Raw genomic sequence first — 23,125 nt, forward strand, 5'->3', positions numbered from 1 at the left:
TGCAGAAGACCAAACCAAAATGTCCATATGTTATTTTAGATTGGGAGATGAACATTGATCATGAGGTAAGCCAGCCATCTGGGGGAAGCATCCTAGTGGCAGGCAAGCACAACACTCAAGATTAGTATGGTCAGAGTATCTTAAAATTATAAGTATTCAGTACCAAAGCATGCTCCATGAAAGAAAAAAATAAACTACATTTCACCAAAAGTAAAAACTTTTTCTCAGAGAAAAACACTGTTGAAAGAATCAGAGACAGGGGCACCTGGGTGGCTCAGCTGGTTAAGCATCTGACTCTTGATTTCACCTCAGGTCATGATCTCAGGGTCAGGAGATCCAGCCCTGCGTCCCCCCCCCCCCCCCGCACTGGGCATGGAACCTTCTTAAGGTTCTCTCTCTCCCTCTCCCTCTGCACCCCACCTCCTGCTCACACTCTTTCCCTCCCTCTCTTAAAACAAAAAATCAGGGGCAGAAAATATTTGCAAATCACATATCTAATAATTTCATACAGAATATATAAAGAGCTCTTAGAACTCAACAAAAGAATAAACAAGTCAGTTAAAACATAGAAGATCCAAACACTTCATCAAAGCTCTACAAATGGAAAATAAACATATATAAAAACACTATATTCGTCATTGTGGCATATGTGAATTAAAACCATAATAAGATATCACTGCACACTTTTTAGAATGGCTAAAGATTTTTTTTCACTTTTTCAAACATTTTTATTTTGAAATATTCTCAGACAGAAAAAATCACAAGTTCAGAACCGTCTGAGAGTAAGCTGCCAATCTCATGAGCCCATCACTCCTAAAAATCACTGTCGCATTTTATCTCCTACACGAGGGCGTTTTTCCATGAAACCGTGAAACAATCATCAAATCAGGAAATTGCCATTAATACTTAGGACCATCTAATCCCCGGGCCCCTTAATTTAATGTATTATAACCTAATCCTTGATTTTGTGATGGCTAAACTTTTCCAAACCTTCCCGGTAACGAAGGCTAGGACTCAGAACCGCGGACGCTCTCCTGCGCTGCTGGTGAGAAGGTGAGAGGGTAAGACTACTTTGAAGGACAGTTTGGCTACCGTATCTTATAAAGTGAAACACAGCCTACTCTCCAGGGTTCAAGAGATTTGAAAATGTAGGGCCACATAAGAACATGTCCATGAATGCTCGTAGCAGTTTTCTTCATAATCATTAAAAATGAGAAACAGGATGTCCTTGAAAGGTGGGGGAGGAAGTGGATAAACTGGGGAATGTCCATACAATGTGATACGATTTAGTAATAAAAAGAAACAAGCTATTAGTTCATGCAATTACATGAATGAATCTTAAGTGCATTTTGCTAAGTGGAGGAAGCCAGATCCAAAAGGCTGTGTTTGATTCCACTTTATGGCACTGTAAAAAGGCAAAAGCTATAGGGATGGAAAACAGATTAGCAGTTGTCAGGCACTAAAGAACCAGGGAGTGGTTGGCTATTAATGGCACTCTTCTCTATATACAAGGAAACTTCTATACAGTATTAGGATGATGGGTACGTGGTCATTTTCATTTTTCAAAATCTATAAAACTTTGCATCACAAAGAGTGACTTTTAATGTATAGGGGAAAAAAAAACCCAATGAGAAACATCTACCAGGTTGCAGGGGTGACCTATACGATGCAGACTGTGAAAGATGAATCTAACTATATTACAGACACATGGCATAATCTCACCAAAAAGGGTGGAGAGAAAAAGGGAGCTGACTTTGGAACTAAGTTTGGAAAATCATGTTTTAGTTTGCATTTTAAGGATAAAAACAAAAGGCACCGGCCATAAGCTGTGCTTTAGTTGGTAAATGTATTTCTCAAGGGGGCATATAGGCTAATATTCTTCAACTTGTTTATATCGCCACACTGGGGTTAAATAAATAAGTAAAGGGATGGGGGAGGGGTGAGCCAGGTTTCTCAAGGTCAGATAGAAAAATTATAGGTAAACCAGAAACAAAAGCTAGAATGAACGCTGTGGTACTGGACCAGAGTTGGAAATAGCAGAGCGAACTCAGGTTTCACTTTGTATGTATCTTCCAGTGGCATCGAGCACACCCAGTGCCCAGATATCAGCATCTACCTACCACGTTTTTCTGAAAGCATCAGTTATGGCTGATTCTAGGGTTGAGGCAGGAAAAATACAAGATGAGCCTGGATCCTCTTGCGGTATCAGAAAGTAAGGAAGTGCTCCAAGACAAACAAACAAAAAGAGATGGGGCTATTATGGCAGAGACAAAAGAGCCAGCCCCAAAGACCCCAACAGCCAATGCAACAAACAACATAAGCAACCGAACACAGTCATGCCCTGTTTCTGAGTCGCCCCTTCTAATAACCCATTAAATCCTCTCTTGCCCCAAATCCCTCAGAACGAGTGCTCCATGGCCCGTGAGGCACTGCACTCTCCTAACCTCTGGGTTGTTTTCCTTTGAATAACTGACGTCAAACCCATTGTTAAATTGTTTTGGTCTTGTCGTTTGGTGGTTTGGCAATGAAACGGGACCTGAAGACACTGTTGAAGATTCCGGGGCAGCTCCTCATCGCTCCTAGAGCCCTTTCGGTTTGCTGCCTCTTCAGCTGCTCTGTGGGATCTCTAGTTCCAATGTGCTGGGAGGAGACGTGACCCCGATGAACACCCCTCATCTCTGACTGGCAGCATCACTTGTTAACCTCCTTTTCCTCTCTATACTCCATGGGCCTCCATTGTGGAAACATCACTTTGCAAGAGTATGTTCCTTACTTAATGGGAAGGAAGAAATAAATCAAGGCACTGGTCAGATAAGAGAAACCTCGGAGTCGCCATGACTCTTCTGGACCTGCACACCCCCACTGACCTAAGCAGTGTGGACACCTTCTGCAGGAGCCCCAGGAAGGCCACGGAAGGGGCGGTGGCTCCCAGGCAAGTTCTAGGGAAAAAGCAGGAGGTGAAGGGGTGTAGGGAGGACCTGTTCTTCGGATCCCACCTCTCACCTGAGGAGGGAGCAATTAAACTTGTGATCACCGCCGGCATATTCATGATGCAAACTTACAGCAACTTCATTTGAAAATTTACTTATTTAAGTTCCTTTTATCTTCTAGTTCTGTAAATGTTGACCAGTACATCTCTATCTTGTTGTTCTGTCTCAGTTATCATGTGCCTTCTTGTCAACAGGGAGCCTGTTGAAAATGAGACAGAATGATTCTTCCTGAGAAAGTGGCAAAGAAGTTTCTTGTCTGACGTTCCCAAGCCCACGGCTTCCTGCTCTTCGGGCAACAGGAATAGCTCTTTACAGCACAGGATTAGTGTGTTGGATTCCATCCCACCCCACCACAAATGCTTTCAGCCTGACCCCTTTTCTAGTAGCAGGAAGGAGGAACAGAGGTCATTTGAGGGGTGGTGGCAGCCCAAAGTCGCAGGGCACATAATTGTCACTGCCCCAGCTCCACACCAGTAAGACAAGACAAGAAAAGCAGCCTCCAGTGTCCACTCTTAGAACTGGTGTCACTTTGTGAAAAGTGGCTCCTTGTCTCTAGTTCAGGTGCGACGACACAGGGGATTTTCCAGGGGAAAAATAGGCCATAAAGACTCCAAGATCTGCTGCTTGGCCTAGAGGGACTGACTTTATTTAAGACAAGAGAGAGGGGAGAAATCTATGACCCAAGATGCTGGGGGGAAAAATGGACATCTTGGAAAAGAACAATTAAGGAAAAGCTGGTGGCTCTACTATGAGCAAAATAGCACATCATCCAGAAATTTAGTAGAGAAAACCAGGGAAAGAGATAGCCAAGCAGAGCCCTCCTGGGATCACAGTCCACTCTGGGTTCGGGGCACTCTATGTAAAAATGCGTGACTGCAGCCTATCAGGAGCAACCATTGCAGCCAACCGTGGGAAAGTCTTGAAAGCCTTTTCCAAGCCACACACAGACTTAGCAACACAGCGCGGAAGCATCACTGGCATCAGGGGTTTGAACACAAACTCTGTCCAAACATAGACTGAACAACTCACAGGTGAACTGTGAACTGCTCTACCTCACAAGTTATTCCTAGAAAGTCAAACTTAAAAACATGATCACAGACACCAACAGCACAAGTAACAAAAGATAAAATCAATGCAGAGGACAACACCAACATTAAAAACTTCTATGTGTCAAAGGACACCATCCAAGTGAAAAGACAACCACGAGGGGAAAATTTTTGCAAATTATATCGCTGATAAGAGACTTGTATCTGGAACATCTGAAGAACAATTACAACTCAATAATAAAAAGACAAATGACTCAGTTTAAAGGTGGGCAAAAGATTTGAATAGACATTTCTCGAAAGAAGATGTACAAAGGGCCAATAAGCACATGCAGATACGTTCACCATTTACCAGCGAGGAAAGGCAAATCAAAACCACAAAGAGATACCATTTCAAACTGACTGGGATGACAGCCATCAAAAAGTTAGATAACAAAAACTTTCGGTGGGGATATGAGAAATCAAAACCTTCATACGTTGCTGGCAGGAATGTAAAATGTTACAGTCACCTCAGAAATAAGTCTGGCAGATCTTCATATGGGTGACCACAGAATTACCATGGCCCGGCAGTTCCACTCCTGGGTAGGTACTTAAAAAAAAAAAAAAAAGTATGTCCCTACAAAACAAATTGCACAAAATATTCAAAGCAGTTTTATTCATAACAGTCAAACACTGGGAACATCCCTAATTCATGTCCAGCAAGAGGTGAGGGGACAAACAAATAGCTGTATATTCATACAATAGAATATTTTTTTTAAAATTAAGTAAGGAAGGGAAAAATGAAGGGGGGGGGATCAGAGGGGGAGATGAACCATGAGAGACTATGGACTCCGGGAAACAAACTGAGGTTTCAGAGGGGAGGGTGTTGGGGGATGGGTTGGCCTGGTGATGGGTATTAAGGAGGGCATGTATTGCATGGAGCACTGGGTGTTATGTGCAAACAATGAATCATGGAACATTACATCAAAAAAAATGAAAATAAAAAATTAATAAAAAATAAATAAACAGCAAAAGATTATACAAATAAAAAAAATTAAGCATCCAAGTAAATAATGTAGCATTGGATTATAAACCAAAGTAGAAAATAAATATATTTATATAAATAAATTATTGAAAGGTAAAGAAGAGAAGAGACGCATCTTCCTTACAGAGGAATTCCAAATAATCTGTATAGGCTCTCTCCTCTGGTGCTTGATTCCCATCCCGCCCCCTATCCTGGAGAGTGGGCTATACTTAGTGACTTACTTCCAAAGGATGGAGTAGGGAATAGGCAGAATAGTAACTTCTTATAAGAAACTGGCAAACACGACCTTAACCGATTAGTAGAGTTTCACATTCATAGTGATTTCATGGGAATACCGTGCTAACACCTGATATGATGTTGTAAGAAGGGTCCTTCACTTTGCTGGTATTGTTTTAAACATCATGAGAAAAGCACAAAACAACCTCGGGGTGTGGACATTCTATAGGACATCTAGCCAGTTCTCCTCAAGGAATTTGTTAAAAAACAAAACCACCACCACCACCACCTGAGAAATACTCACAGACCAGACAGACGGGGGATACTTGCCAAATACACGGAACCTGAATAAAGTCTGGACATGGGATAAGAAGTGAACGGTCTTGTGCCAATGTCAGTACCTCAGCTTTGACAAATGTGCTATAAAAATGTAGGATGTTAATCAGTGGGGAGATTGGCTGAGGGAATTCACAGGAGTATGATCTTTGCAACTTTTCTGCAAATCTGAAATTATTCCAAAATACAATGTGCATTAAAAAAGTAAAAGTATGTTGAATACTCTTAACAAACATTTTCATAAATTTATGAAATTGTCCTTTTTGACTAGAGAGATGCTTCTATTAAGTGTGATTGTGTTTGGATCAAAAGACATGGAAAATACATCGATACATTCTTCTGCATGGTTTCTTCTCTGAGCGCTCCATAAAAGAGTGCAGAATCTTCTGTCACCCCTTATTGCGGTTCCTTATTTCACAATACGTATCTGAAATTAGCGGAAAGAGACAAAGAAAGCATTGGCATTTCTGTTTTCATAAGCACTAACAGATGCAAAGGCGGGAGGTCTTCCTAGCCACAACCAGTGGACGGTTTTGGTATTTACTTCCCAGCATGGTTTTATTTGAATAACGGGGGCAAATTACTCTATTAAGCACTTTTCACTTTTCAGAAGAAAACTACCATTAAGTGTAAAATAATAATAGTTATATTCATAATATGTATGCTAACTATCCATAATAACCATATGTTTCTCAATTACTATAGGAATCACCTTAGAGTATGTGTTGAACCTCTTGCAAAGTCTAAATGCAACATAAATGGCTCCAGTAGATTTTTTCCAAACCTGAGTGCAAAGGTAAGACACAGTAGTGTGGGAAGAAGCCAAAAGAGGGTGCGGGTGCCTACAGCTGCATTTATATCAGTTTTTAAAAAGCCCCTTAGCATATGTGGTCTAAAGAAGCTATATATCTGGGGTATAAATCCAATTTGGAGAAACCAAGATGAGACTCAACAATAAAACACACTTCCGAGCCATATTTGCAGGAAGTTGTCTGTTGCTAAAGCTCGTGAGGATGAGAGAGACGGACTCCCGAGCAACCCCGCAACTGTCAATCTCAGTTGACAGGACCGAGGGGCGGGAGGGAGGTAATGGCCAAGGGAACTCATTTGCATAAGCAACTCAAGGGTAGCAGAAAAATATCTGCTTGCTTTGCAATATGGTGATATGGTTCTGGCCTTTGCCTATGTGCAATTTCTGCAAATACGTACTCCGGGAAAAAAACCCTCACAGCAGCCAGAGTAAAGTGGATAAAAAGGAGCCCAAACAAAATAACATGGGAAAAAAGGAAGTAGAAATTAAAAATTATAAAGGATTATAAAAAAGTATATATAAGTATATAAAAGTATTTATAAGTGCATAAAAAATTATGCATATGGGTTCAAATAGGCAAAATATGTATCCCAGAAGAAAAATAAGTGAAACAGTGTAACAGAAAAAAAAGTTAAAATGAAGTTGAGAAAATTACAAATGAATCAAAGAAGAACAGCTCTACATATTGATCTAGGAAAAATAAAGAATCCATGAGGAAAGTTGCCTATAGTCAGACTGAAAAGAAAATTAAAATCAAGACTTCCGTAAGTGGAAATAATCAGGCTGACCTCACATTTCTCCACCATCTAAGACTAGAAAGTAGTCGAACAATGCTGCAAATAACTTAATGGAAATAAAGTTACACAAAAACAATGTAAGTGCACATACCAAACAAATAAAAAATATTTTGAGCATATAGGAACTCAAGGAACATCGTTTTTTTTAAAAAAAGATTTATTTATTTATATGAGAGAAAGTGAGTGGGGGGGAGGGGCAAAGGGAAAGGAGAGAATCTCAAGCAGACTCCCTGCTGCCCTTCTGTCTCCTGACTCTGAGATCCTGACCCTGAGATCATGACCTGAGCTGAAATCAAGAGTCAGACACAACAAACTGAGCCACCAGGCTCCCCTGGGGAGCACTGTTCTAAGGAAACTTTCTTGTAGAACTACTGGCAAATCAACGTTAGTCAACCAAGATACAAATTGAGAAACAATAGTAAATGGATCATGCACAGTATTAAACACAAATAAATCAAGTAATTCTGCTTACAAAAAAGGGCATCATCATCGTAACCCAGACAAAGCCAAAATGCTATAAATAATAGTATTCAGTAAGAAAAGAGAATGAGAAAGCCATAGGTCATGAATGACATGAATTTTCTCATTTTTAAAGCTACAAATCCAAAAAGATCATTCATTTTTAAGAAAAATTATATAACAAAATTATAAAATCAAAGGTAAATAGCATAATCAATTTAAGTGGTGGAAGAAAGGAAAGAGAATAAAAATTGATGTATAATTACATCATCATTTATGGGAGGGGGTCAATAAACACTGCAGAAAATAGAAAAGAATTAGTGTGCCCTTAAAACAGTAATTATTCAGCCTTGAAAAGAAAGGAAATTCTGACACGTGCTACAACATGGATGAACTTTGAAGAGAGTATGCTTAGTGAAATAAGCCAGTCACAAACTGACAAAAACTGTATGATCCCACTCATCCGAGGTACTCTGAGTAGTCAAATTGATGGAGCAAGTCTAATGGTGGCTGCTAGGGCCTCAGGGGAGGGGAGTCCGTGTTCACTGGGAGTGGAGTTTCAGCTCGGGAAGATGAACGGAGTGTTGGAGATGGATGGCGGTGATGGTTGCACAATGGGAACGTACTTCATGCTGTGGTCTCTACACTTAAAAATTGTTAAAAGGGTAAATTTTATGTTTTGTGTATTTTACCACAATTTCGAAAATAATTTTAAAAAGATAAGTAATAAACCCTGGTGTATTTACTAAGAAGGTAATGAAGCTTAAGCCTCCCGGCCCTTCTTTTGACAGACTCCTACATTTTGTTTTGATTCTTTTTCTAGCTCTAAAGAAATGTTCACTTGCCTAGTTAAATTTGTTTCATTACTTTGTATTCCTTTTCTTAAAGAAGTTCTCCCGGAGTTGTATAAGCTTTAGATCCCAAAAAGCCTGGATTCACTTCTGGTTTGAAAAGTAAACATCAGGAAAAAAGACACAAAGGACAGCCTGTGCGCACGCACACACACACACGCACACACAGCAAAAACAATCAACAAATAAGAGGGTCATAAAATATCTAATGAGATTATTTGAAAACTATATAAATAAAATAATCATATATTTTGGAATAGAACTAAGATGAAAATAGCTTGATTTTAAAAACCATGCATGGACTGACTCACTTATCAAGATGAAAACACTCCCATTTGGGTCATTATAAAAATTCATCTGTATAGGGTGTCCTAAAGAATCTCCTAAAACAAACTGGCTCAGAGAGATTGAAAAATAATGAATGGGAAATGTGTAGCAGACACATGAAAACCAAAAATAAATCAGGAGCCACTATCTTAGACAAGGTAAAAACCAAAGAAAAAAGCACTAAACAATAATGCTTCATTATTCATTACGTAATGAATAAGGGTGAAATCCACATGACCACCTAACAGAAGTGTATCTTTGCTATGTCTCTGGGTGGGGTAAACACAATATTTCCTGAACGTGATAAACACAGGCCTTCATCACTTATACTACCTGAATAGGTACGGGGTCCCTCAAGTTGAGAAATGAAAGTTCTCGGGTGTTAGCATCTTTCAGTACTAGCGGGGACCACTTCAATCCTTCTTTGGAGATCCTTAATCTAGTAGCACAGGAATTTTAGACATTATAGCCAGCAAGTAGATTAAATGCCACCTATACAAAGAAACAAGTTACCATGATTGAGGGGCGCCTGGGTGGCACAGCGGTTAAGCGCCTGCCTTAGGCTCAGGGCGTGATCCCGGCGTTATGGGATCGAGCCCCACATCAGGCTCCTCCGCTATGAGCCTGCTTCTTCCTCTCCCACTCCCCCTGCTTGTGTTCCCTCACTCGCTGGCTGTCTCTATCTCTGTCAAATAAATAAATAAAATCTTTAAAAAAAAAAAAAAGTTACCATGATTGAGGAGTCATAGAAGCAACAGGGAAATAATTTAATCTATCAGATACTGAATTAACTAAGCAAGAAAATAGGAAATGAATATTTATAAAATATTTAAGGCAATATAACTGAGAAAAAAGGTATAATATCAAGAGACTATAATTGGAAAAAGGTCTCATTCGTTATGGAGAACCAGCAAGTTTGCCATGGATATAATAAACATTATTACACTGATAATAAGTATAGGATGCTTCCAGCCATTAAGAAATTTTCAAAACACAAAATGATGAAGAAATCCAACTGAAGGACTCTGTAAACTAGACTTTGTATGTCAAAACCGAATCCTTCCCCTCCACTCCCACTGGACAGAATTGTAATTCTATTGCTTTTCTTCTAAGAGGAACTGGTAATCACCTATCCAGGAAAATTGCCCTTTGGCACTGCAATCTAAATACTAGCCTTTGGTTACTCGTGCCAAATTCAACTCAAAATTGTGTAAAGGTCATTTTAACATTACCTAGGAGACTAATAATGATAGATGTGTACGCCCTTGGCTATCATCACAGCTACTATGACCTGGAGACATATTTTCAAGTTAAAAAAAAAAAGGCTTATGAGTGTGTTATCTGTCCAACAATTACATCTGTTAGCAATGTACTGTATAAACTTTACAGTTGGTGAAAAACTTTAATATAAGCTTTTGTAAACTGAGATTACATGGCAAAGGAAAATAACATTTGAGTGTTGTCTTCTGGGCCCCTTTCCTTTTATTTCTCTGAGTCAGCAGCATGGGCAGGCTCTGTCTTTGAGTGGTTAGCCAAACTCTGCCAACGTTTCACCCAATGTGAAATTCCTATTTAACAAAGAATCTAAGTCCTTTGGGGAAGAAATGTTGGCCCATGTTTACAGACTTACAAGTGACAAAAAAAAAAAAGTGCTCAAATGGAAAATCTTTCATTTAAAAATAACAATCATTGCAAACCACAACTTCTTCATACAGTCTTTGAGAAAGTCCTCCCTTCTCCAGGAACACAGTTAATGAATTGGCCATCACTGAACACTGAATGATACTCCCCCAAAGTGACACTGAAACTACATCTTTAAACCCCAAGAGTTCAGATTGGCTTTTTTGAAATACTGAACTTATCTGTTAAAAGCCTGCACTTCACAATTTTCTCTCGTCTCCTATTCTAGAAGCCTAATGGCCAGATGTTCTGTCTTCTTGTCTCTGGCAGTTACAGCTTGAGCATTTGACCTAATATGAGCTTTATAATCTTGACAGCATAACCAAAGGTTACCTGTGCCATTGAGAATGCAGCAGCTGTGACCTCACCGGTCCTTGGAAGACCATGTCCGGGGCAGCAGTGCTGGGGGGCATTCCAACCAGACTGGTCCCGGGACGAGAGCCTTGCTGTTTTCCTGCTCTCTCTCTTGCCTTGCTCTTCTGCTCGTTTACCTGACATCCCCATCTACTGTGCAAGTTCTCAGACAGCCTTCTACTAGGTTTCCCTCTGCTCAGACGGAAGACTGTTTCGGTCACTTGCAGTCAAGAAGGCCATAACATTTCATCTAAAAAGTAAAGTACCAGATATGAAAGGATGCTTATCTTGTCTTTAACCATCTGTTCCATGTAACGCAGGTGAATTTACTGGGTGTATAACCATTTCCTTCTATCCTCCTCTCCCCCGATTTCTCATTTCTGAATGTGTATACAAATAAGGAGAGTGCAAAATTAAATTTGTCTAACATACGCTTCGCTTCTCTCTCTCATTGTGGTGAAGCATATATATGTAGTACGGGGGATTAGGGCAGAAGCCAGAGGGTTGCGGTTCTTAGTCTTGCATCCATTCACGTCTCCTGTGAATGCATTTCTCAGGGGCAAAATAAAAAATATTTGGATTGTTTCCCTCTGAAATCATTTGCTGTAAGAAACTGCAGACTCCGGTGGATTTAACTCCGAAAGGAAAAGATAAAGTACAGACACGATGGAAAAATTAAAAATGATGGGAAAAGTTGTATACAATAAGGGGCAGTGCGTAAACTTTACTATATTTCAATTAAGATTTAGTACTTAAAACAAAACAAAACAAAACAAAACGGAACATCCGGAACTGTTTCAAGTGATTCAGATCAGGGTTTCTTAGCCTCGCTCCGACGGCATGTTGGGTGGGATAATTTGTGGCGAGCCGCAGTCCTGTGATTTGTACGCTGTATAATAACCTCCTCGGCCTCCATCCACAAGAGGCTGGCCGCACCCCTCCCCCCACTGACGACAAACAAGTGCTTCTAGACAAGGTCAGTGTCACCTGGGGAGAGGGCAGGAGAATCGCCCCTGCTTGAGAACCATGCTTTAGATTAAAATTTCTCATTTAATCCGCAGAACAAACATATGAGATAGGAATTATCCTTACCTCCTTTTCACAGACGGGGAAAGGGAAGTACAATGTTTGGTGAGTCAACCACACAAACAGCTAATAAAGAAGAGAACTGGGACTCAAACCTCTGCAGAATGATTCCACAATATTTGTTCACATTATTTGTCAGTTGTACCCAAAGTGGCTGGGCTCAAAGGTTAGTTGAATTCAAGGATTTATTGAGTCCATCTATAGATACAGTTCAGAAAAAAATTATACATTCTTCTTACATGTCTTCTGATTTTTTTTTTTTTTTTTTTTTTTTTTAGAACATCCCTTAGGTCTTCAGTGCCAGGGAAAGTTCACAATACTTCAACTCACACTTCAGCCATCGCTCCCGGACTTCAGTTACACTTTTAAAAAAAGCCTCGTGAAAAAAAGATGTGGAGATGTGACTTTTAAAAGTCAACACTGGTGTCTTCTAAAGTGAAATTAATAGCTCATAGACGATTTCAACTCCCTCGTTTAAACGTATTATTGATCTGGGCTATGAGTCCACTCGGTCCCGTCCCTGTACGGACTCACCTCATGGTCAAGACCACACTTGCCTGGTGGAACCAAAACAGCAACTCAGGTTTTGGCCAAAGCTCTCTACATTGGAGCGCCCACAGAGCTTATGTGAGAGAGCTTGTGGCAATCCATGGTGTTTCAGTCTATTCTCCTAAATTTCAAAGGTCTTTGTCTTTTTCTTGTTTGTTGCTATTGTTGTTGTTGTTTTCTGGAGGACATTTTAAAAAAACTTTTTGTTTTGAAAAATCTCAAGCATCCACAGAAGCAGAGGAATTGTATAATGGACCCAATTTAGCTGTCACTTAGGTTCAACCATTCTCAATACATTAATATATCGCTCATCATGTTTCATCCCTACCCAATGCGTGCTACGCCTCCATTATTTTGAAGCAAATCTCAAACATTCTACTATTTATTTTGTATTTCACTATTTGGTTCCAAAAGATAAGACCTCATTTATATATTTATACCCACCAAATAATGATCACATTTAAAAAATAAGTGATTATTTCACAGTAAAACCAAGCATCCAATCAACATTCATATTTCTGTAATGTCAGTGTATTAAATATTCAGAGCGTAATTAAGTTCACATATTAACTAAGGTTAAACTGACATTTTTGTGTTATTGAGACTTTTTATCCAAGCTAAAGGTGTATCTTTGCATTTATTCAAATGTACTTTTCTATTGTTTTTTTCAGTTCTATACTGTTCTTTTTGTTCTTTTTTATAACTTCTATTTCTTTGGATTTTTTTTCTTCCCATGAGAGCATGCAGCATCAGTAAAAGAAGAGAAGAAAAGAGGAATGTGGAGAGGAAAAGAGAGTGAGGGAAAGGAAACGAACTAAAATTATAACCTAAAAGCAATCCCCCCAGAACCAATTTTTAAATTCATAATTTTAATTTAAATATAAAATATGAAATGAAAAGTAAATTTTAAACATCATCTGTAACTTGAGTTGGCAAAGTAATTGGATACATCCTGCCAAGAATTCTACTTCTAGTAAACAAATAAATCTACAAAATGTCATTTTTCTTCCCAGACTCACAGAAATCTTATAATCAGTACCTTAACATATTGAAACATACAATTTTCAAACCTACTGTGTATATCTTTGTAGCTTTCTAACTTGGCTAGAACATAAGGAGCAGGTGGGATGGAGATTGAACTGCTTTTGCAAATTTAGGAGAAATGGTTCTTTGGAGAAGGAAATTCCAGAGAGCACGCTAAGGCTAATGGAACTTAGTGCCTGTGGATTTAAAGCAGGCCATAATTGAGTCTTTATTTGCCCTTTCAAGGACTTAGGAAAAGCTTTATTCCCTTAGCATAGTACATACAAAGTGACATTTTTCAGCAGTCTGACTTTTCAATTATGGATCTTTTGGAAAGCTAATGATGTCTGTATTGTTAATACTGCCAACATTGTGTCAGTACATTGAAGAACCTGTGATATTAAATGTGCTGATGTAAAAATATATGTTATTTCTGCTCAGCCGTGTGCAAACAATCTGGCTGAAATGCTAGAATTATAGGGAAATCCTCTCTGGAGATAAAAGTAGAGTGGAATTCTGTTTAGAGCAGTTAAAAGGCTCTCTTCTTTCAAGTACTTTCTTGAAGTATTAAGACCAAAATTTTAGAAATTAATTACATGGATTATCTCACTCAAGATTTCTGGGTAAAAATTGTTATATTCTTACCATACTATTCTTACTCTGGAGGGTGGAGAGGGCATTGTTGGACATTATTTAGACAATCATTTAGAATATTAAAAATCCATATGAATTGAATTATTGAATAACATGATTGATGTTGAAAGTTTCAAAAGGGCGACAATAATAATTCTTATGCAGCATGATCTTAGGATCTAAAACTGAATATTTTCTATCACATAATTATTATAACAAAGTTAGGATCATATTCCTAATGTTTATGCTTCATAATGAATGTTCACCGATTGGTTATGAGCATTGGCCATTGTTTAGTGTGATGGTTTCCAGATGTTTAAATGCAGTGACAGCTTATTGATAAAATGAATTATAGTGACCAAAGTAGCAAACTAAAAGCACATTCTTCTCCAAAGGAAAAGGAATACTAAAAGTGATACTTAATCACATATTTAAGATATCACCCTTCCAGATTTTTTTATATTTTTATTACTTAGTTCCAAATCTCTTACCTAATATATCCTCCATTAGACAATAAATTCCAATAATGACATTATTTCTAATGTATAAAAATGTCTGTCTGATATTTTCAGAGAATAAAACTTATTTGGCATGAAATTAAAGTGCATGCTACACTTTTTAAAAATTTCACTTCTTGGTAATGACCAAATGGAACAAAGTATTTGGCATAGAATGGAAATTATCTAATGATAACAAAAAATAATGGAGAAGAAAATGTTTTTATTATAAAGGAAACTCAAGAAACAGCTTGTCCTTTTTGTTTTTAATCTCCCATCTCAGAATAGAATAGGAGGGTAATATTAATTTAGGGATAGTCAAGAAATGTACATATCAGTAAAAAATTATTCTATAGACCATCACCAGAATATAAATATTAGAATATTTAGGGGGTGCCTAGGCAGCTCAGTCATTAAGCATCTGACTCTTGATTTCAGCTCAGGTCATGATCTCAGGGTCATGAGACCAAGCCCCGGGATTGCTCCTTGCTGGGCCTGGAGCCTGCTTAAGATTCTCTCTCTCCCTCTCCCTCTGCCCCACCCCCCCCAAAAGGAATGTATCTTCAGATGCTATTATTTAATGGAATTTTTATAATGTTTTAGTAAGTAGCATCACTTATATAATAAGATCGAAAGAAGTACTTCATATTTCTTTTCAACCTATATAAATTGTTATGATGAGTACCCCGTACATAACTTCCATGTAATATTAATATTTATAAAATAATAAATATAAGCAGAGATTAGGAAGGGTAATCTCTCTCTAGAGGTCAAATTCTGTGGGGTTTGTATTTTTTTATCCCATTTTGCTTGCATTTCCAGTGGAAATGAATTTGATGATGGTGGCAAAGTGAAGAATAGAACCCATCTAAAACTAAAGACTCAAATTTACCATTACATAGTAAAATTTAAGATAAATATTACCTTTCAAAGTATTTCAGAATGATAGAAAGACTTTCTGGAAAAAACCTTTCATACTGGCGGGGGGAAGAATATTTAAAAAAAAAAAACTCTAAAAATGGGAATAGTGATAAGTAATCCAGATCCTGGGGCTAAAGATCATAAAAGTTTTGATATAATTAGGAACGTTTTTGCAGGAAGGGAGGTTTGGTCGGTGGGGTGGTAGGGGAGAATGGCTGAGGCATACATGATTATTACTAACTGATAATTGGAGGAAGGTGGTGGAAAGGTATAAACTTCCAGTTATAAGATAAATATTAGAGATATCATGTACAGCATGAGGACTACAGCTAAAGCTGCTGTAAGATAGGATAGATAGGAAAGGTAAGAGGATAAATTCTAAAAGTCCACTCTCATGCCGATGACCCTTTACCCATTCTCCATTTTCACCTTCTTTTTTTCTTCTCAATGGCAAATAAAGAAGCTCTTAATTTCCCCATGCATTATACACTGGTCATCATTTTATAGGCATTTTATCACTCATGAATACACACTGATGGGTTAATATTAGTTTTGCTAACAAAATATCTATCCTACTTTGCGGATGGTAGAATTATAGAAACAATTATTAAGGAAAATAATCTGCTTAGAGAGAAATAAAATCCCCACCATCATCAAATACAACACACACACATCCCTCAAATGTTTTTCTTTTTTTTTCCCTAAGTATTTTTTTAAGGAGAATTTTCCTGTTGATACTGGAGAATGAGAACATGGCCCTATACACAGAATTCTTTTGAGTGCAAGCAATTGGATATGTTTCTGGACAGGAAAAATATTTTAGGCATTAGCATGTATAAATTAAGTTATAAGAAATAACTCATCCAGTGTTTACACAACACTTCAGCAAGCTACAGTAACAGAATCATATAAACCTATTGCACAAGTGTGGAAAAATCTTTAACAGTTTACACCTGGCTTCTCTCTGAATGCATTATCAAGTTTTTCCTTAAAAGAAAAAACCAATGCTGTACCTTTCATTCAGATATTATAGTTTTTAAATAGATATTCCTTTTCTACATCCACTTTTAAGCAATTAACAGTTTACAGTTTTCAAGAGCTTGTGTTTTTAAGAAAATTTCAAGTAAAATAAACATTCAAGGGTGGCTTTTACATATCTGAAAATATATATTTGAGAATTGATCACACTCCTTTTAAAAGTGGTGAATCTAGCAAAAAGTGCCTTTTCTCTATCTCATTTTTACTTGTGAGTAATAAAGTTCTCCCATAGATGATCTTGTCATACTTGCATTAAAAATAACTTCTTTGGATTATATTTTTTATAGTTCATTCAAATAGTAACAATTTTGCCCTTGAATCTTACACTTTTACAATGAGAACAAGATTTTCTTCTGGAAGATCTTCACATGTAATTATCAGTTATTTTTTTTTCTTAATTCATTACATGACATTAAAATAAGTCAATTTTATTTATTTTTATTTTTTTCTTATGTTCATATATACAATGGAATATTACTCAGCCATCAGAAAGGACGAACACTTACCATTTGCATCGACATGGATGGAACTGGAGGGGATTATGCTAAGTGAAGCAAGTCAAGCAGAGAAAATAAGTCTATTTTAAACTAAAATTTTCCTTATTACATATTTAAAAATTCAATGTGAGAAACTTTATAAGTGTGAAAATTATATTGATCTTTTTCTGACCCAACAAAAAAATGAAATGCTAATCAGTAGTTCTCAGTCTTGACTTTTTATTAGAAACACCTGGGGGCTGGATGTAACGCCTCACGTTCTGGCTGCACCTCAGATTAATTGCATGAAGTTGAAGTGTGGGAACTTGGCATCAATATTTTTAAAAATTCCTAGAAGTTTCCAATGTGCAAGAAAGATAAAGAACTACTACTCGAAATGAGTGGCTCTAATTTTTTTGCACATTAGAATTATCTATGGAGCTTTTAAAACTTCTTTTTAAAAATCCAGAACCATACTCCCTACCAATCAAATCGGGTACAGTGAGACCCTAAAATCAGCATTTTTTAAATGTGCTAGACAACTCCAAAGGAGAGCCAACTCCGAGAACTAGTGCTTTATACTGAAAATCAGTTGAGATATATTGAAGTTTGAGAACTCGAGCTTTAGACTGTAGATGTACTGGTACTCTGTGTGAATGTGTTGTTTTGGTTTTACGAGACAGGGAGGTCGTGAGAAAGATAGTGGGAAGGGAAAGAATACCATCGCAATTTTAACATGTTATTTTGCAGATTCCGTATGAGAGCGGTTTAGTTACAACTTAACTTATACTGAAGGTGAAACATCAGGAACAGAGACTTTGGCATGAAAAAAAGTACAGTGTTAATGAAGATCTGGAAGGTTTTCCCTCAGAATCAGAAAAGAGTATGTGAACCATGATGTAATCCATCCTTTATATTTTTCACAGATGAAATATACCACAAAGGGGACAAGCATATGCTAAATCAATTGTTATTGAAAATTTATCTCTTTTCCTTATCCATTGTGCCCTTTGTTGAAAACTGTTAAGTGATAGTTTATTTCTTTATATGCTTAGACTGTATCAGATATGCCATTTTCAAGAACTGTTCTAACGCTTTCGTCTGAATTGAGCTTGAATTCTTCCAAGTTCTATTACCATATAGATTAAGTTTCAATCCAAGTTTTAAAACTTACAGTTAGGCTTTTCAGCAAGCTTTCCAAAGAAAAGTTACAGTCAGGTCAATTTCTTAAAATGTGCTAGAATAAAAAAGCCAAAATAATCATGAACTTTTCCCCCATAATCATTATGTTTGTCCCTCTAGATGTCCAAATAATATTTGATGGAGTTCACAACCATGATAATATAGGTCGATAGGCCCAATATTTCCTTTGTGTAATTCTTTCTGTAGCAAGTAAATTGCTAATTCAGTACAATGTATAAACTCTAAAATATGGAACAAATTAAATTTTGAATAAGTTTCTTATTCCTTGGTGAGAAGGACTGTGAAATTATATTTTAAAATTTGGAACAAAAATAAGAATTTACTAAATAGAACCTTCATGTTCTTAAACTCCTATTTCTACATGTGTCATCAAAATCACCATCTAGCTTTCAAAGGGCGTTATAATTATTTAAGTGCAGATACCCTCTGCAGGGCTCCTATATCACACCCCCACACACCATGTAAAAATTTCTTAGTAATTTCTCTACCATTTCTTTTGAAATTATGGGAGTAATTATGTTCCTGATTTTAACCATATTTCAGTGATCAAACATTGTACAAACAGGATTAAAACACACCCACGTTTTAATCAATATCCTTTTCCCTGCTGGAGCTATCACTTGTATCAAGGGCAAACGTATGAGCTCAGTTTGAAAATGACTCAAGAGGCTAGAATAACTGTGGCAAAGCATTTAACCAAGACTCTACACCATCAGCCAAAACAACTTGTGTCTTTGACTCCATATGGTGATTTACTCACACACTTGTTGAGGCTGAATTAGTTTTCTGAAGATAACTGTCTGTACTAAATAACTTTCTAAAGCCCTGTTGAGCACATGACTCAATGAATCAAGAGGAGTTCTCAGTGTTAGAAACCCTGTTTTCTCATGACAATGGAGAAACCCTTACTTTAAACCTGTCTGGTCTGCTGTGGAGCCCTAGCTGAATCCTTGTCTCAACTGTGGCGCACACTGGATATAAATGATTAAAACACCGTGCTTCTGGAAAAATGAGTACAGATATTTGAGCTACTGGATAACCAACCCTAAATTTAACTTCTCTGCTCCCCAATCTTTGAAAAGAGAATAACTATCGGAGATGAAACTCTTCATATTGCCCCGAATATATACTTTAGGAATTAGCCTGACTCAATACGATCATTTTAGAAGTGTTTTACCAGTAGCTAGAACCTGAGTGTTGAGATCACCCAGACATGAGTATGAGCTTCATCACTCACCAGCTCTCAGACAATTGGCAGGTTATGTAATTTCTTAAAGCTTTAGTTTCATTATAAAAATGGAATTAAAACTACCCAAGAGTTTGTAGAGGCAATTAAAAGGGACAAAGTTGCACACATTAGGTCCCAGAATAATATCAGCTTTCCTCTTTATAAGTGTAAGGAGAGAGAAGTCTGGGTTCTGAGAGTAGGCTTATTTGAAGAATAATGAGAAAAATAATAATATTAGTGTAGTAAAACAAAAATCATGTAAAACTAAAATGTTTTTCATCTGTTCTTCATAATTGCATTTATGTGCCTTCTTTGACCTATTTTCTCCTTGTTTTTCTCACTCCTCTCAAGGATTATATGCTCTTCTGTGTAAGCCTAACCATTTCACATACGCAGTTACCTACTCTGGCTACCATGCCTGAAAATATTTTAAGGCAAATGTATGAGTTTTAGGTCAAAATATACACATAATTGTGGATATCTGGGCCTCTGAGATATGTATTTTGCCACCTAGGAGTAACGACAAAAAGGTGATAAGAAAATTAGGAACTACCCTGCCAGTACTAGCTGACCTAAAAGGACATGTATCAATGCCTCTGATGTGGTTCCATAAACACATCAGCACACTGTTTCAAAGCAGAAGTATCTGTGGCAAGGAGTAAAAAAATTCAATGATTATCAGTGTAACCCATTATGAAACTCTATTAGGGATGTTTCAAGGTACCTACTATTTTAATTACTTGATTAATAAAAACCAATATTCATTTTCTCTTGGAAAAATCTGACTCAAGAATATCATTATATTTAACTTATCTTTATTATAAATATTGGCAGGAACTCATTTACCCTCTTAGAAATTTTTGCTCAGAATTTGAAAACGGACGCTTTAGAAGAAAGTTTATTGAAATGGAAGATTCGGCCATCTTTTCCCTTCATGTCATGTTTATAATTTCCCTGTATAAAGACTTAGGGCTACTCTTTAGCCCAAGTCTTTGAGGATTTCAATTAGTACTATTAATTGTTCAGCTTTATTACCTGTAGAAATACTTTTGTTACACCATGTTCTATACACCAATCATGACTGTAATGCTTTAGTTGGGATCTCAGGTTTTGGGCATCTGTTCTTTTTAGTCTCTTTATTTTGAAAAGTATTGGGAATCAGCCTTTAAATGGACAATGTGCTTCCCTGTAATCATGAGTAAAACCCCAGAAAAACCCCAGTTGAGGGACATTATATAAAATACCTGGCCACTACTCTTCAAAATGATGAAGGACATCAAAAGCAAAAAAAAATAAAAGTCTGACAAACTGTCACAGTCAAGTCAATATGGCTACTTTATGTAATGTGGTATCCTGGATAGGATTCCAGAACATAAAACGAAGCTTAGGTAAAAAATAGAATATAGTATGGATGTTAGTTGAAAATAATGTATAGATATTGCTTAATTGATTGTAACAAATGTACCATACTAATAAAATTATTAGTAGTAGGGGAAACTAGATGAGGAGTATATGGGAACTCAGTATACTCTTTTTTTGTAATTTTTCTATAAATCTAAAACTAATCTAAAATAAAACTTTAATTAAAAAGGTTCTTTCTCTAATTCATGTTGGGTATTTGATGCCAATTTGAAATTTTTATAATACACTCAAATTCAAAGCAACAGTGGTTATTCATCATGCAGCATGGAAATTTTCCTTGTCCTTGAAATGTACTATCTTTTGCAGATAATATGTACAAGCAAGAAATATTTGAAAGAACAACCCAAGGGCAATGTAGAATTAAGAGATAAAGTGAGGAGATAATACAAAAAAAAAAAAAAAAAAGAACTCTTGGCACTGAGAGATAAAGATACAAAAAAAAGTGAGAAGTCTCAAAAAATATTTCAGGAGATATACCGGCACTGTCCCATAGAACTTTCTGTGACGATGGAGATGATCCGGTGATCTATATAACATGCAGCCTCTAGCCACACTTGCTGTCAAGCACCTGAAATGGAACAGTGAGCAGATCTTTGAGCTACTGGATCAACCAATCCTAAATCCTACTCAGCTCTGTTACTTATTTGAGTCAACTCCTTGTTTATTTTAACCCAGTTTTAGTTGGGATTTCTATTACTTGTAGCCGAAAGCACCCACACTTATCCATGAGAATTGCATGAGAAATATCCATGAACTACCAGTTATCACCTGGGAGACCTGAGATGCTCAGTACATGACAGCTCCTTCCCCTGCCATCCTCTTGAACCAAGTCACCTTCCCTGTATCCCTTGCATTGGTGCTTTCTTGCTGCTGCCCCAGCACGTTCCCACCTGACCCATACCACTCACTCACCCTTCATACCCCAGCTCAACTTGCGTCTTGCACAAAACTCATCAGCACGTGGGGAAGTGCCTCCCGTGAGCTGACACCAGTGCTGAATGCCCTGCCACTAAAGTCATTTCAAGCAGTTGCTAGTGGGCCATTCGGAGTCCTCGTCTGAGAAGAGCTGAGCTGGAGTTGGAGCTGAAACTCTTCACTTTCTGAGCTTCAACTTGGAAGGAAGAATCCTGAGGTTGCTGCTGACCTTGTCTCCTGTTGTGTAAAACAGGAGAGAATGAGACTTAGAGGAGAAAAGATGAAGGAAGGAGTGACAGAAGCAGCAGTGACAGCGTTCGAGATCCAGGTTCTAAATATTAACAGATTTCCCACATCTGCCCTGGTCTTTTCAGCTGTTCTTTTAATCCCCTCAACTGCCCCTACTTTTCCAATAAGGCTCTTTTTATCTTAGGTCATTTGACATTAGATTTCTGTCACTAACAAAAAATACACCCCAAACCTCACATGTGCATATTCAAATATATATGTTTGTGCACATGTAAATACATTACAGATAGGAATTACTCTATGATATTGGGTGCCTCATTTCTTTATTTTTTCTGTCTAACATTTCATTCATCTTAGCACCTATTTACCAAGATTGATGAAAAGTCAAGCTTTCATTATTTTTCAAGACTCTCCCTGATACTGTGGGATCACAGGAGAATCCTGTGACATACACAGGAAAATGAAGAAGAGGGTATGACTTTATCTTACTATGTCTGCTATTCCCAGGGTAGACTGTCCAGGTCTGAATGGTCCCCATTGAAGGCAGATACGTCTTCTACTCTTGTGGGCCACAGTTAGTCCCTGAGCCTCTATGACCACAGAGGTACTATACGAAACTGGAGTCCCAATCTCTACCCTCATAGGATATTGTTCTGGCCCTTTTCCCACTCTTGGGACATCCCTCTCTGATATACAGCTTGTATATATAACAAAAATGGCATTAAACTATTATAGGATTAATTAACCTAGACTCAGTAGGGAAAGAAACAGGGAAGATTCCCAAGATGGAATAATGCTTGACCTCCAACTTAAGGAGTAATCTTAGGCAATAGTGGCTTTGGAGTTGACTTGGCTTCATTAGTCACATCTGTATGACTTTGAGCAAATTCCTTGATTCTTTTTTTAAAAATCAGATTCTTTACATTAAAATCAGATTCTTTACATTACATTCTTTACATTAAAAAAAATGGAGAGATTAATAGGATTATGAGAAGAC

General features: G+C 37.4%; 1 long non-coding RNA gene across 1 annotated transcript; it reads left to right on the forward strand.

Moving 5' to 3' along the window:
* Positions 1 to 357: 357 nt before the first annotated feature.
* LOC148110273 (uncharacterized) lies at positions 358 to 21,372 on the forward strand. The gene is made up of 3 exons (XR_015724245.1): positions 358 to 4,615; positions 6,315 to 6,405; positions 12,253 to 21,372. It is a non-coding gene; the product is annotated as an uncharacterized LOC148110273 (long non-coding RNA).
* Positions 21,373 to 23,125: the final 1,753 nt, after the last annotated feature.

Source organism: Ursus americanus, chromosome 4 (assembly GCF_024610735.1).
Source record: "Ursus americanus isolate L20-20 chromosome 4, mUrsAme1.1.p, whole genome shotgun sequence".
NCBI lineage: Eukaryota > Metazoa > Chordata > Mammalia > Carnivora > Ursidae > Ursus > Ursus americanus.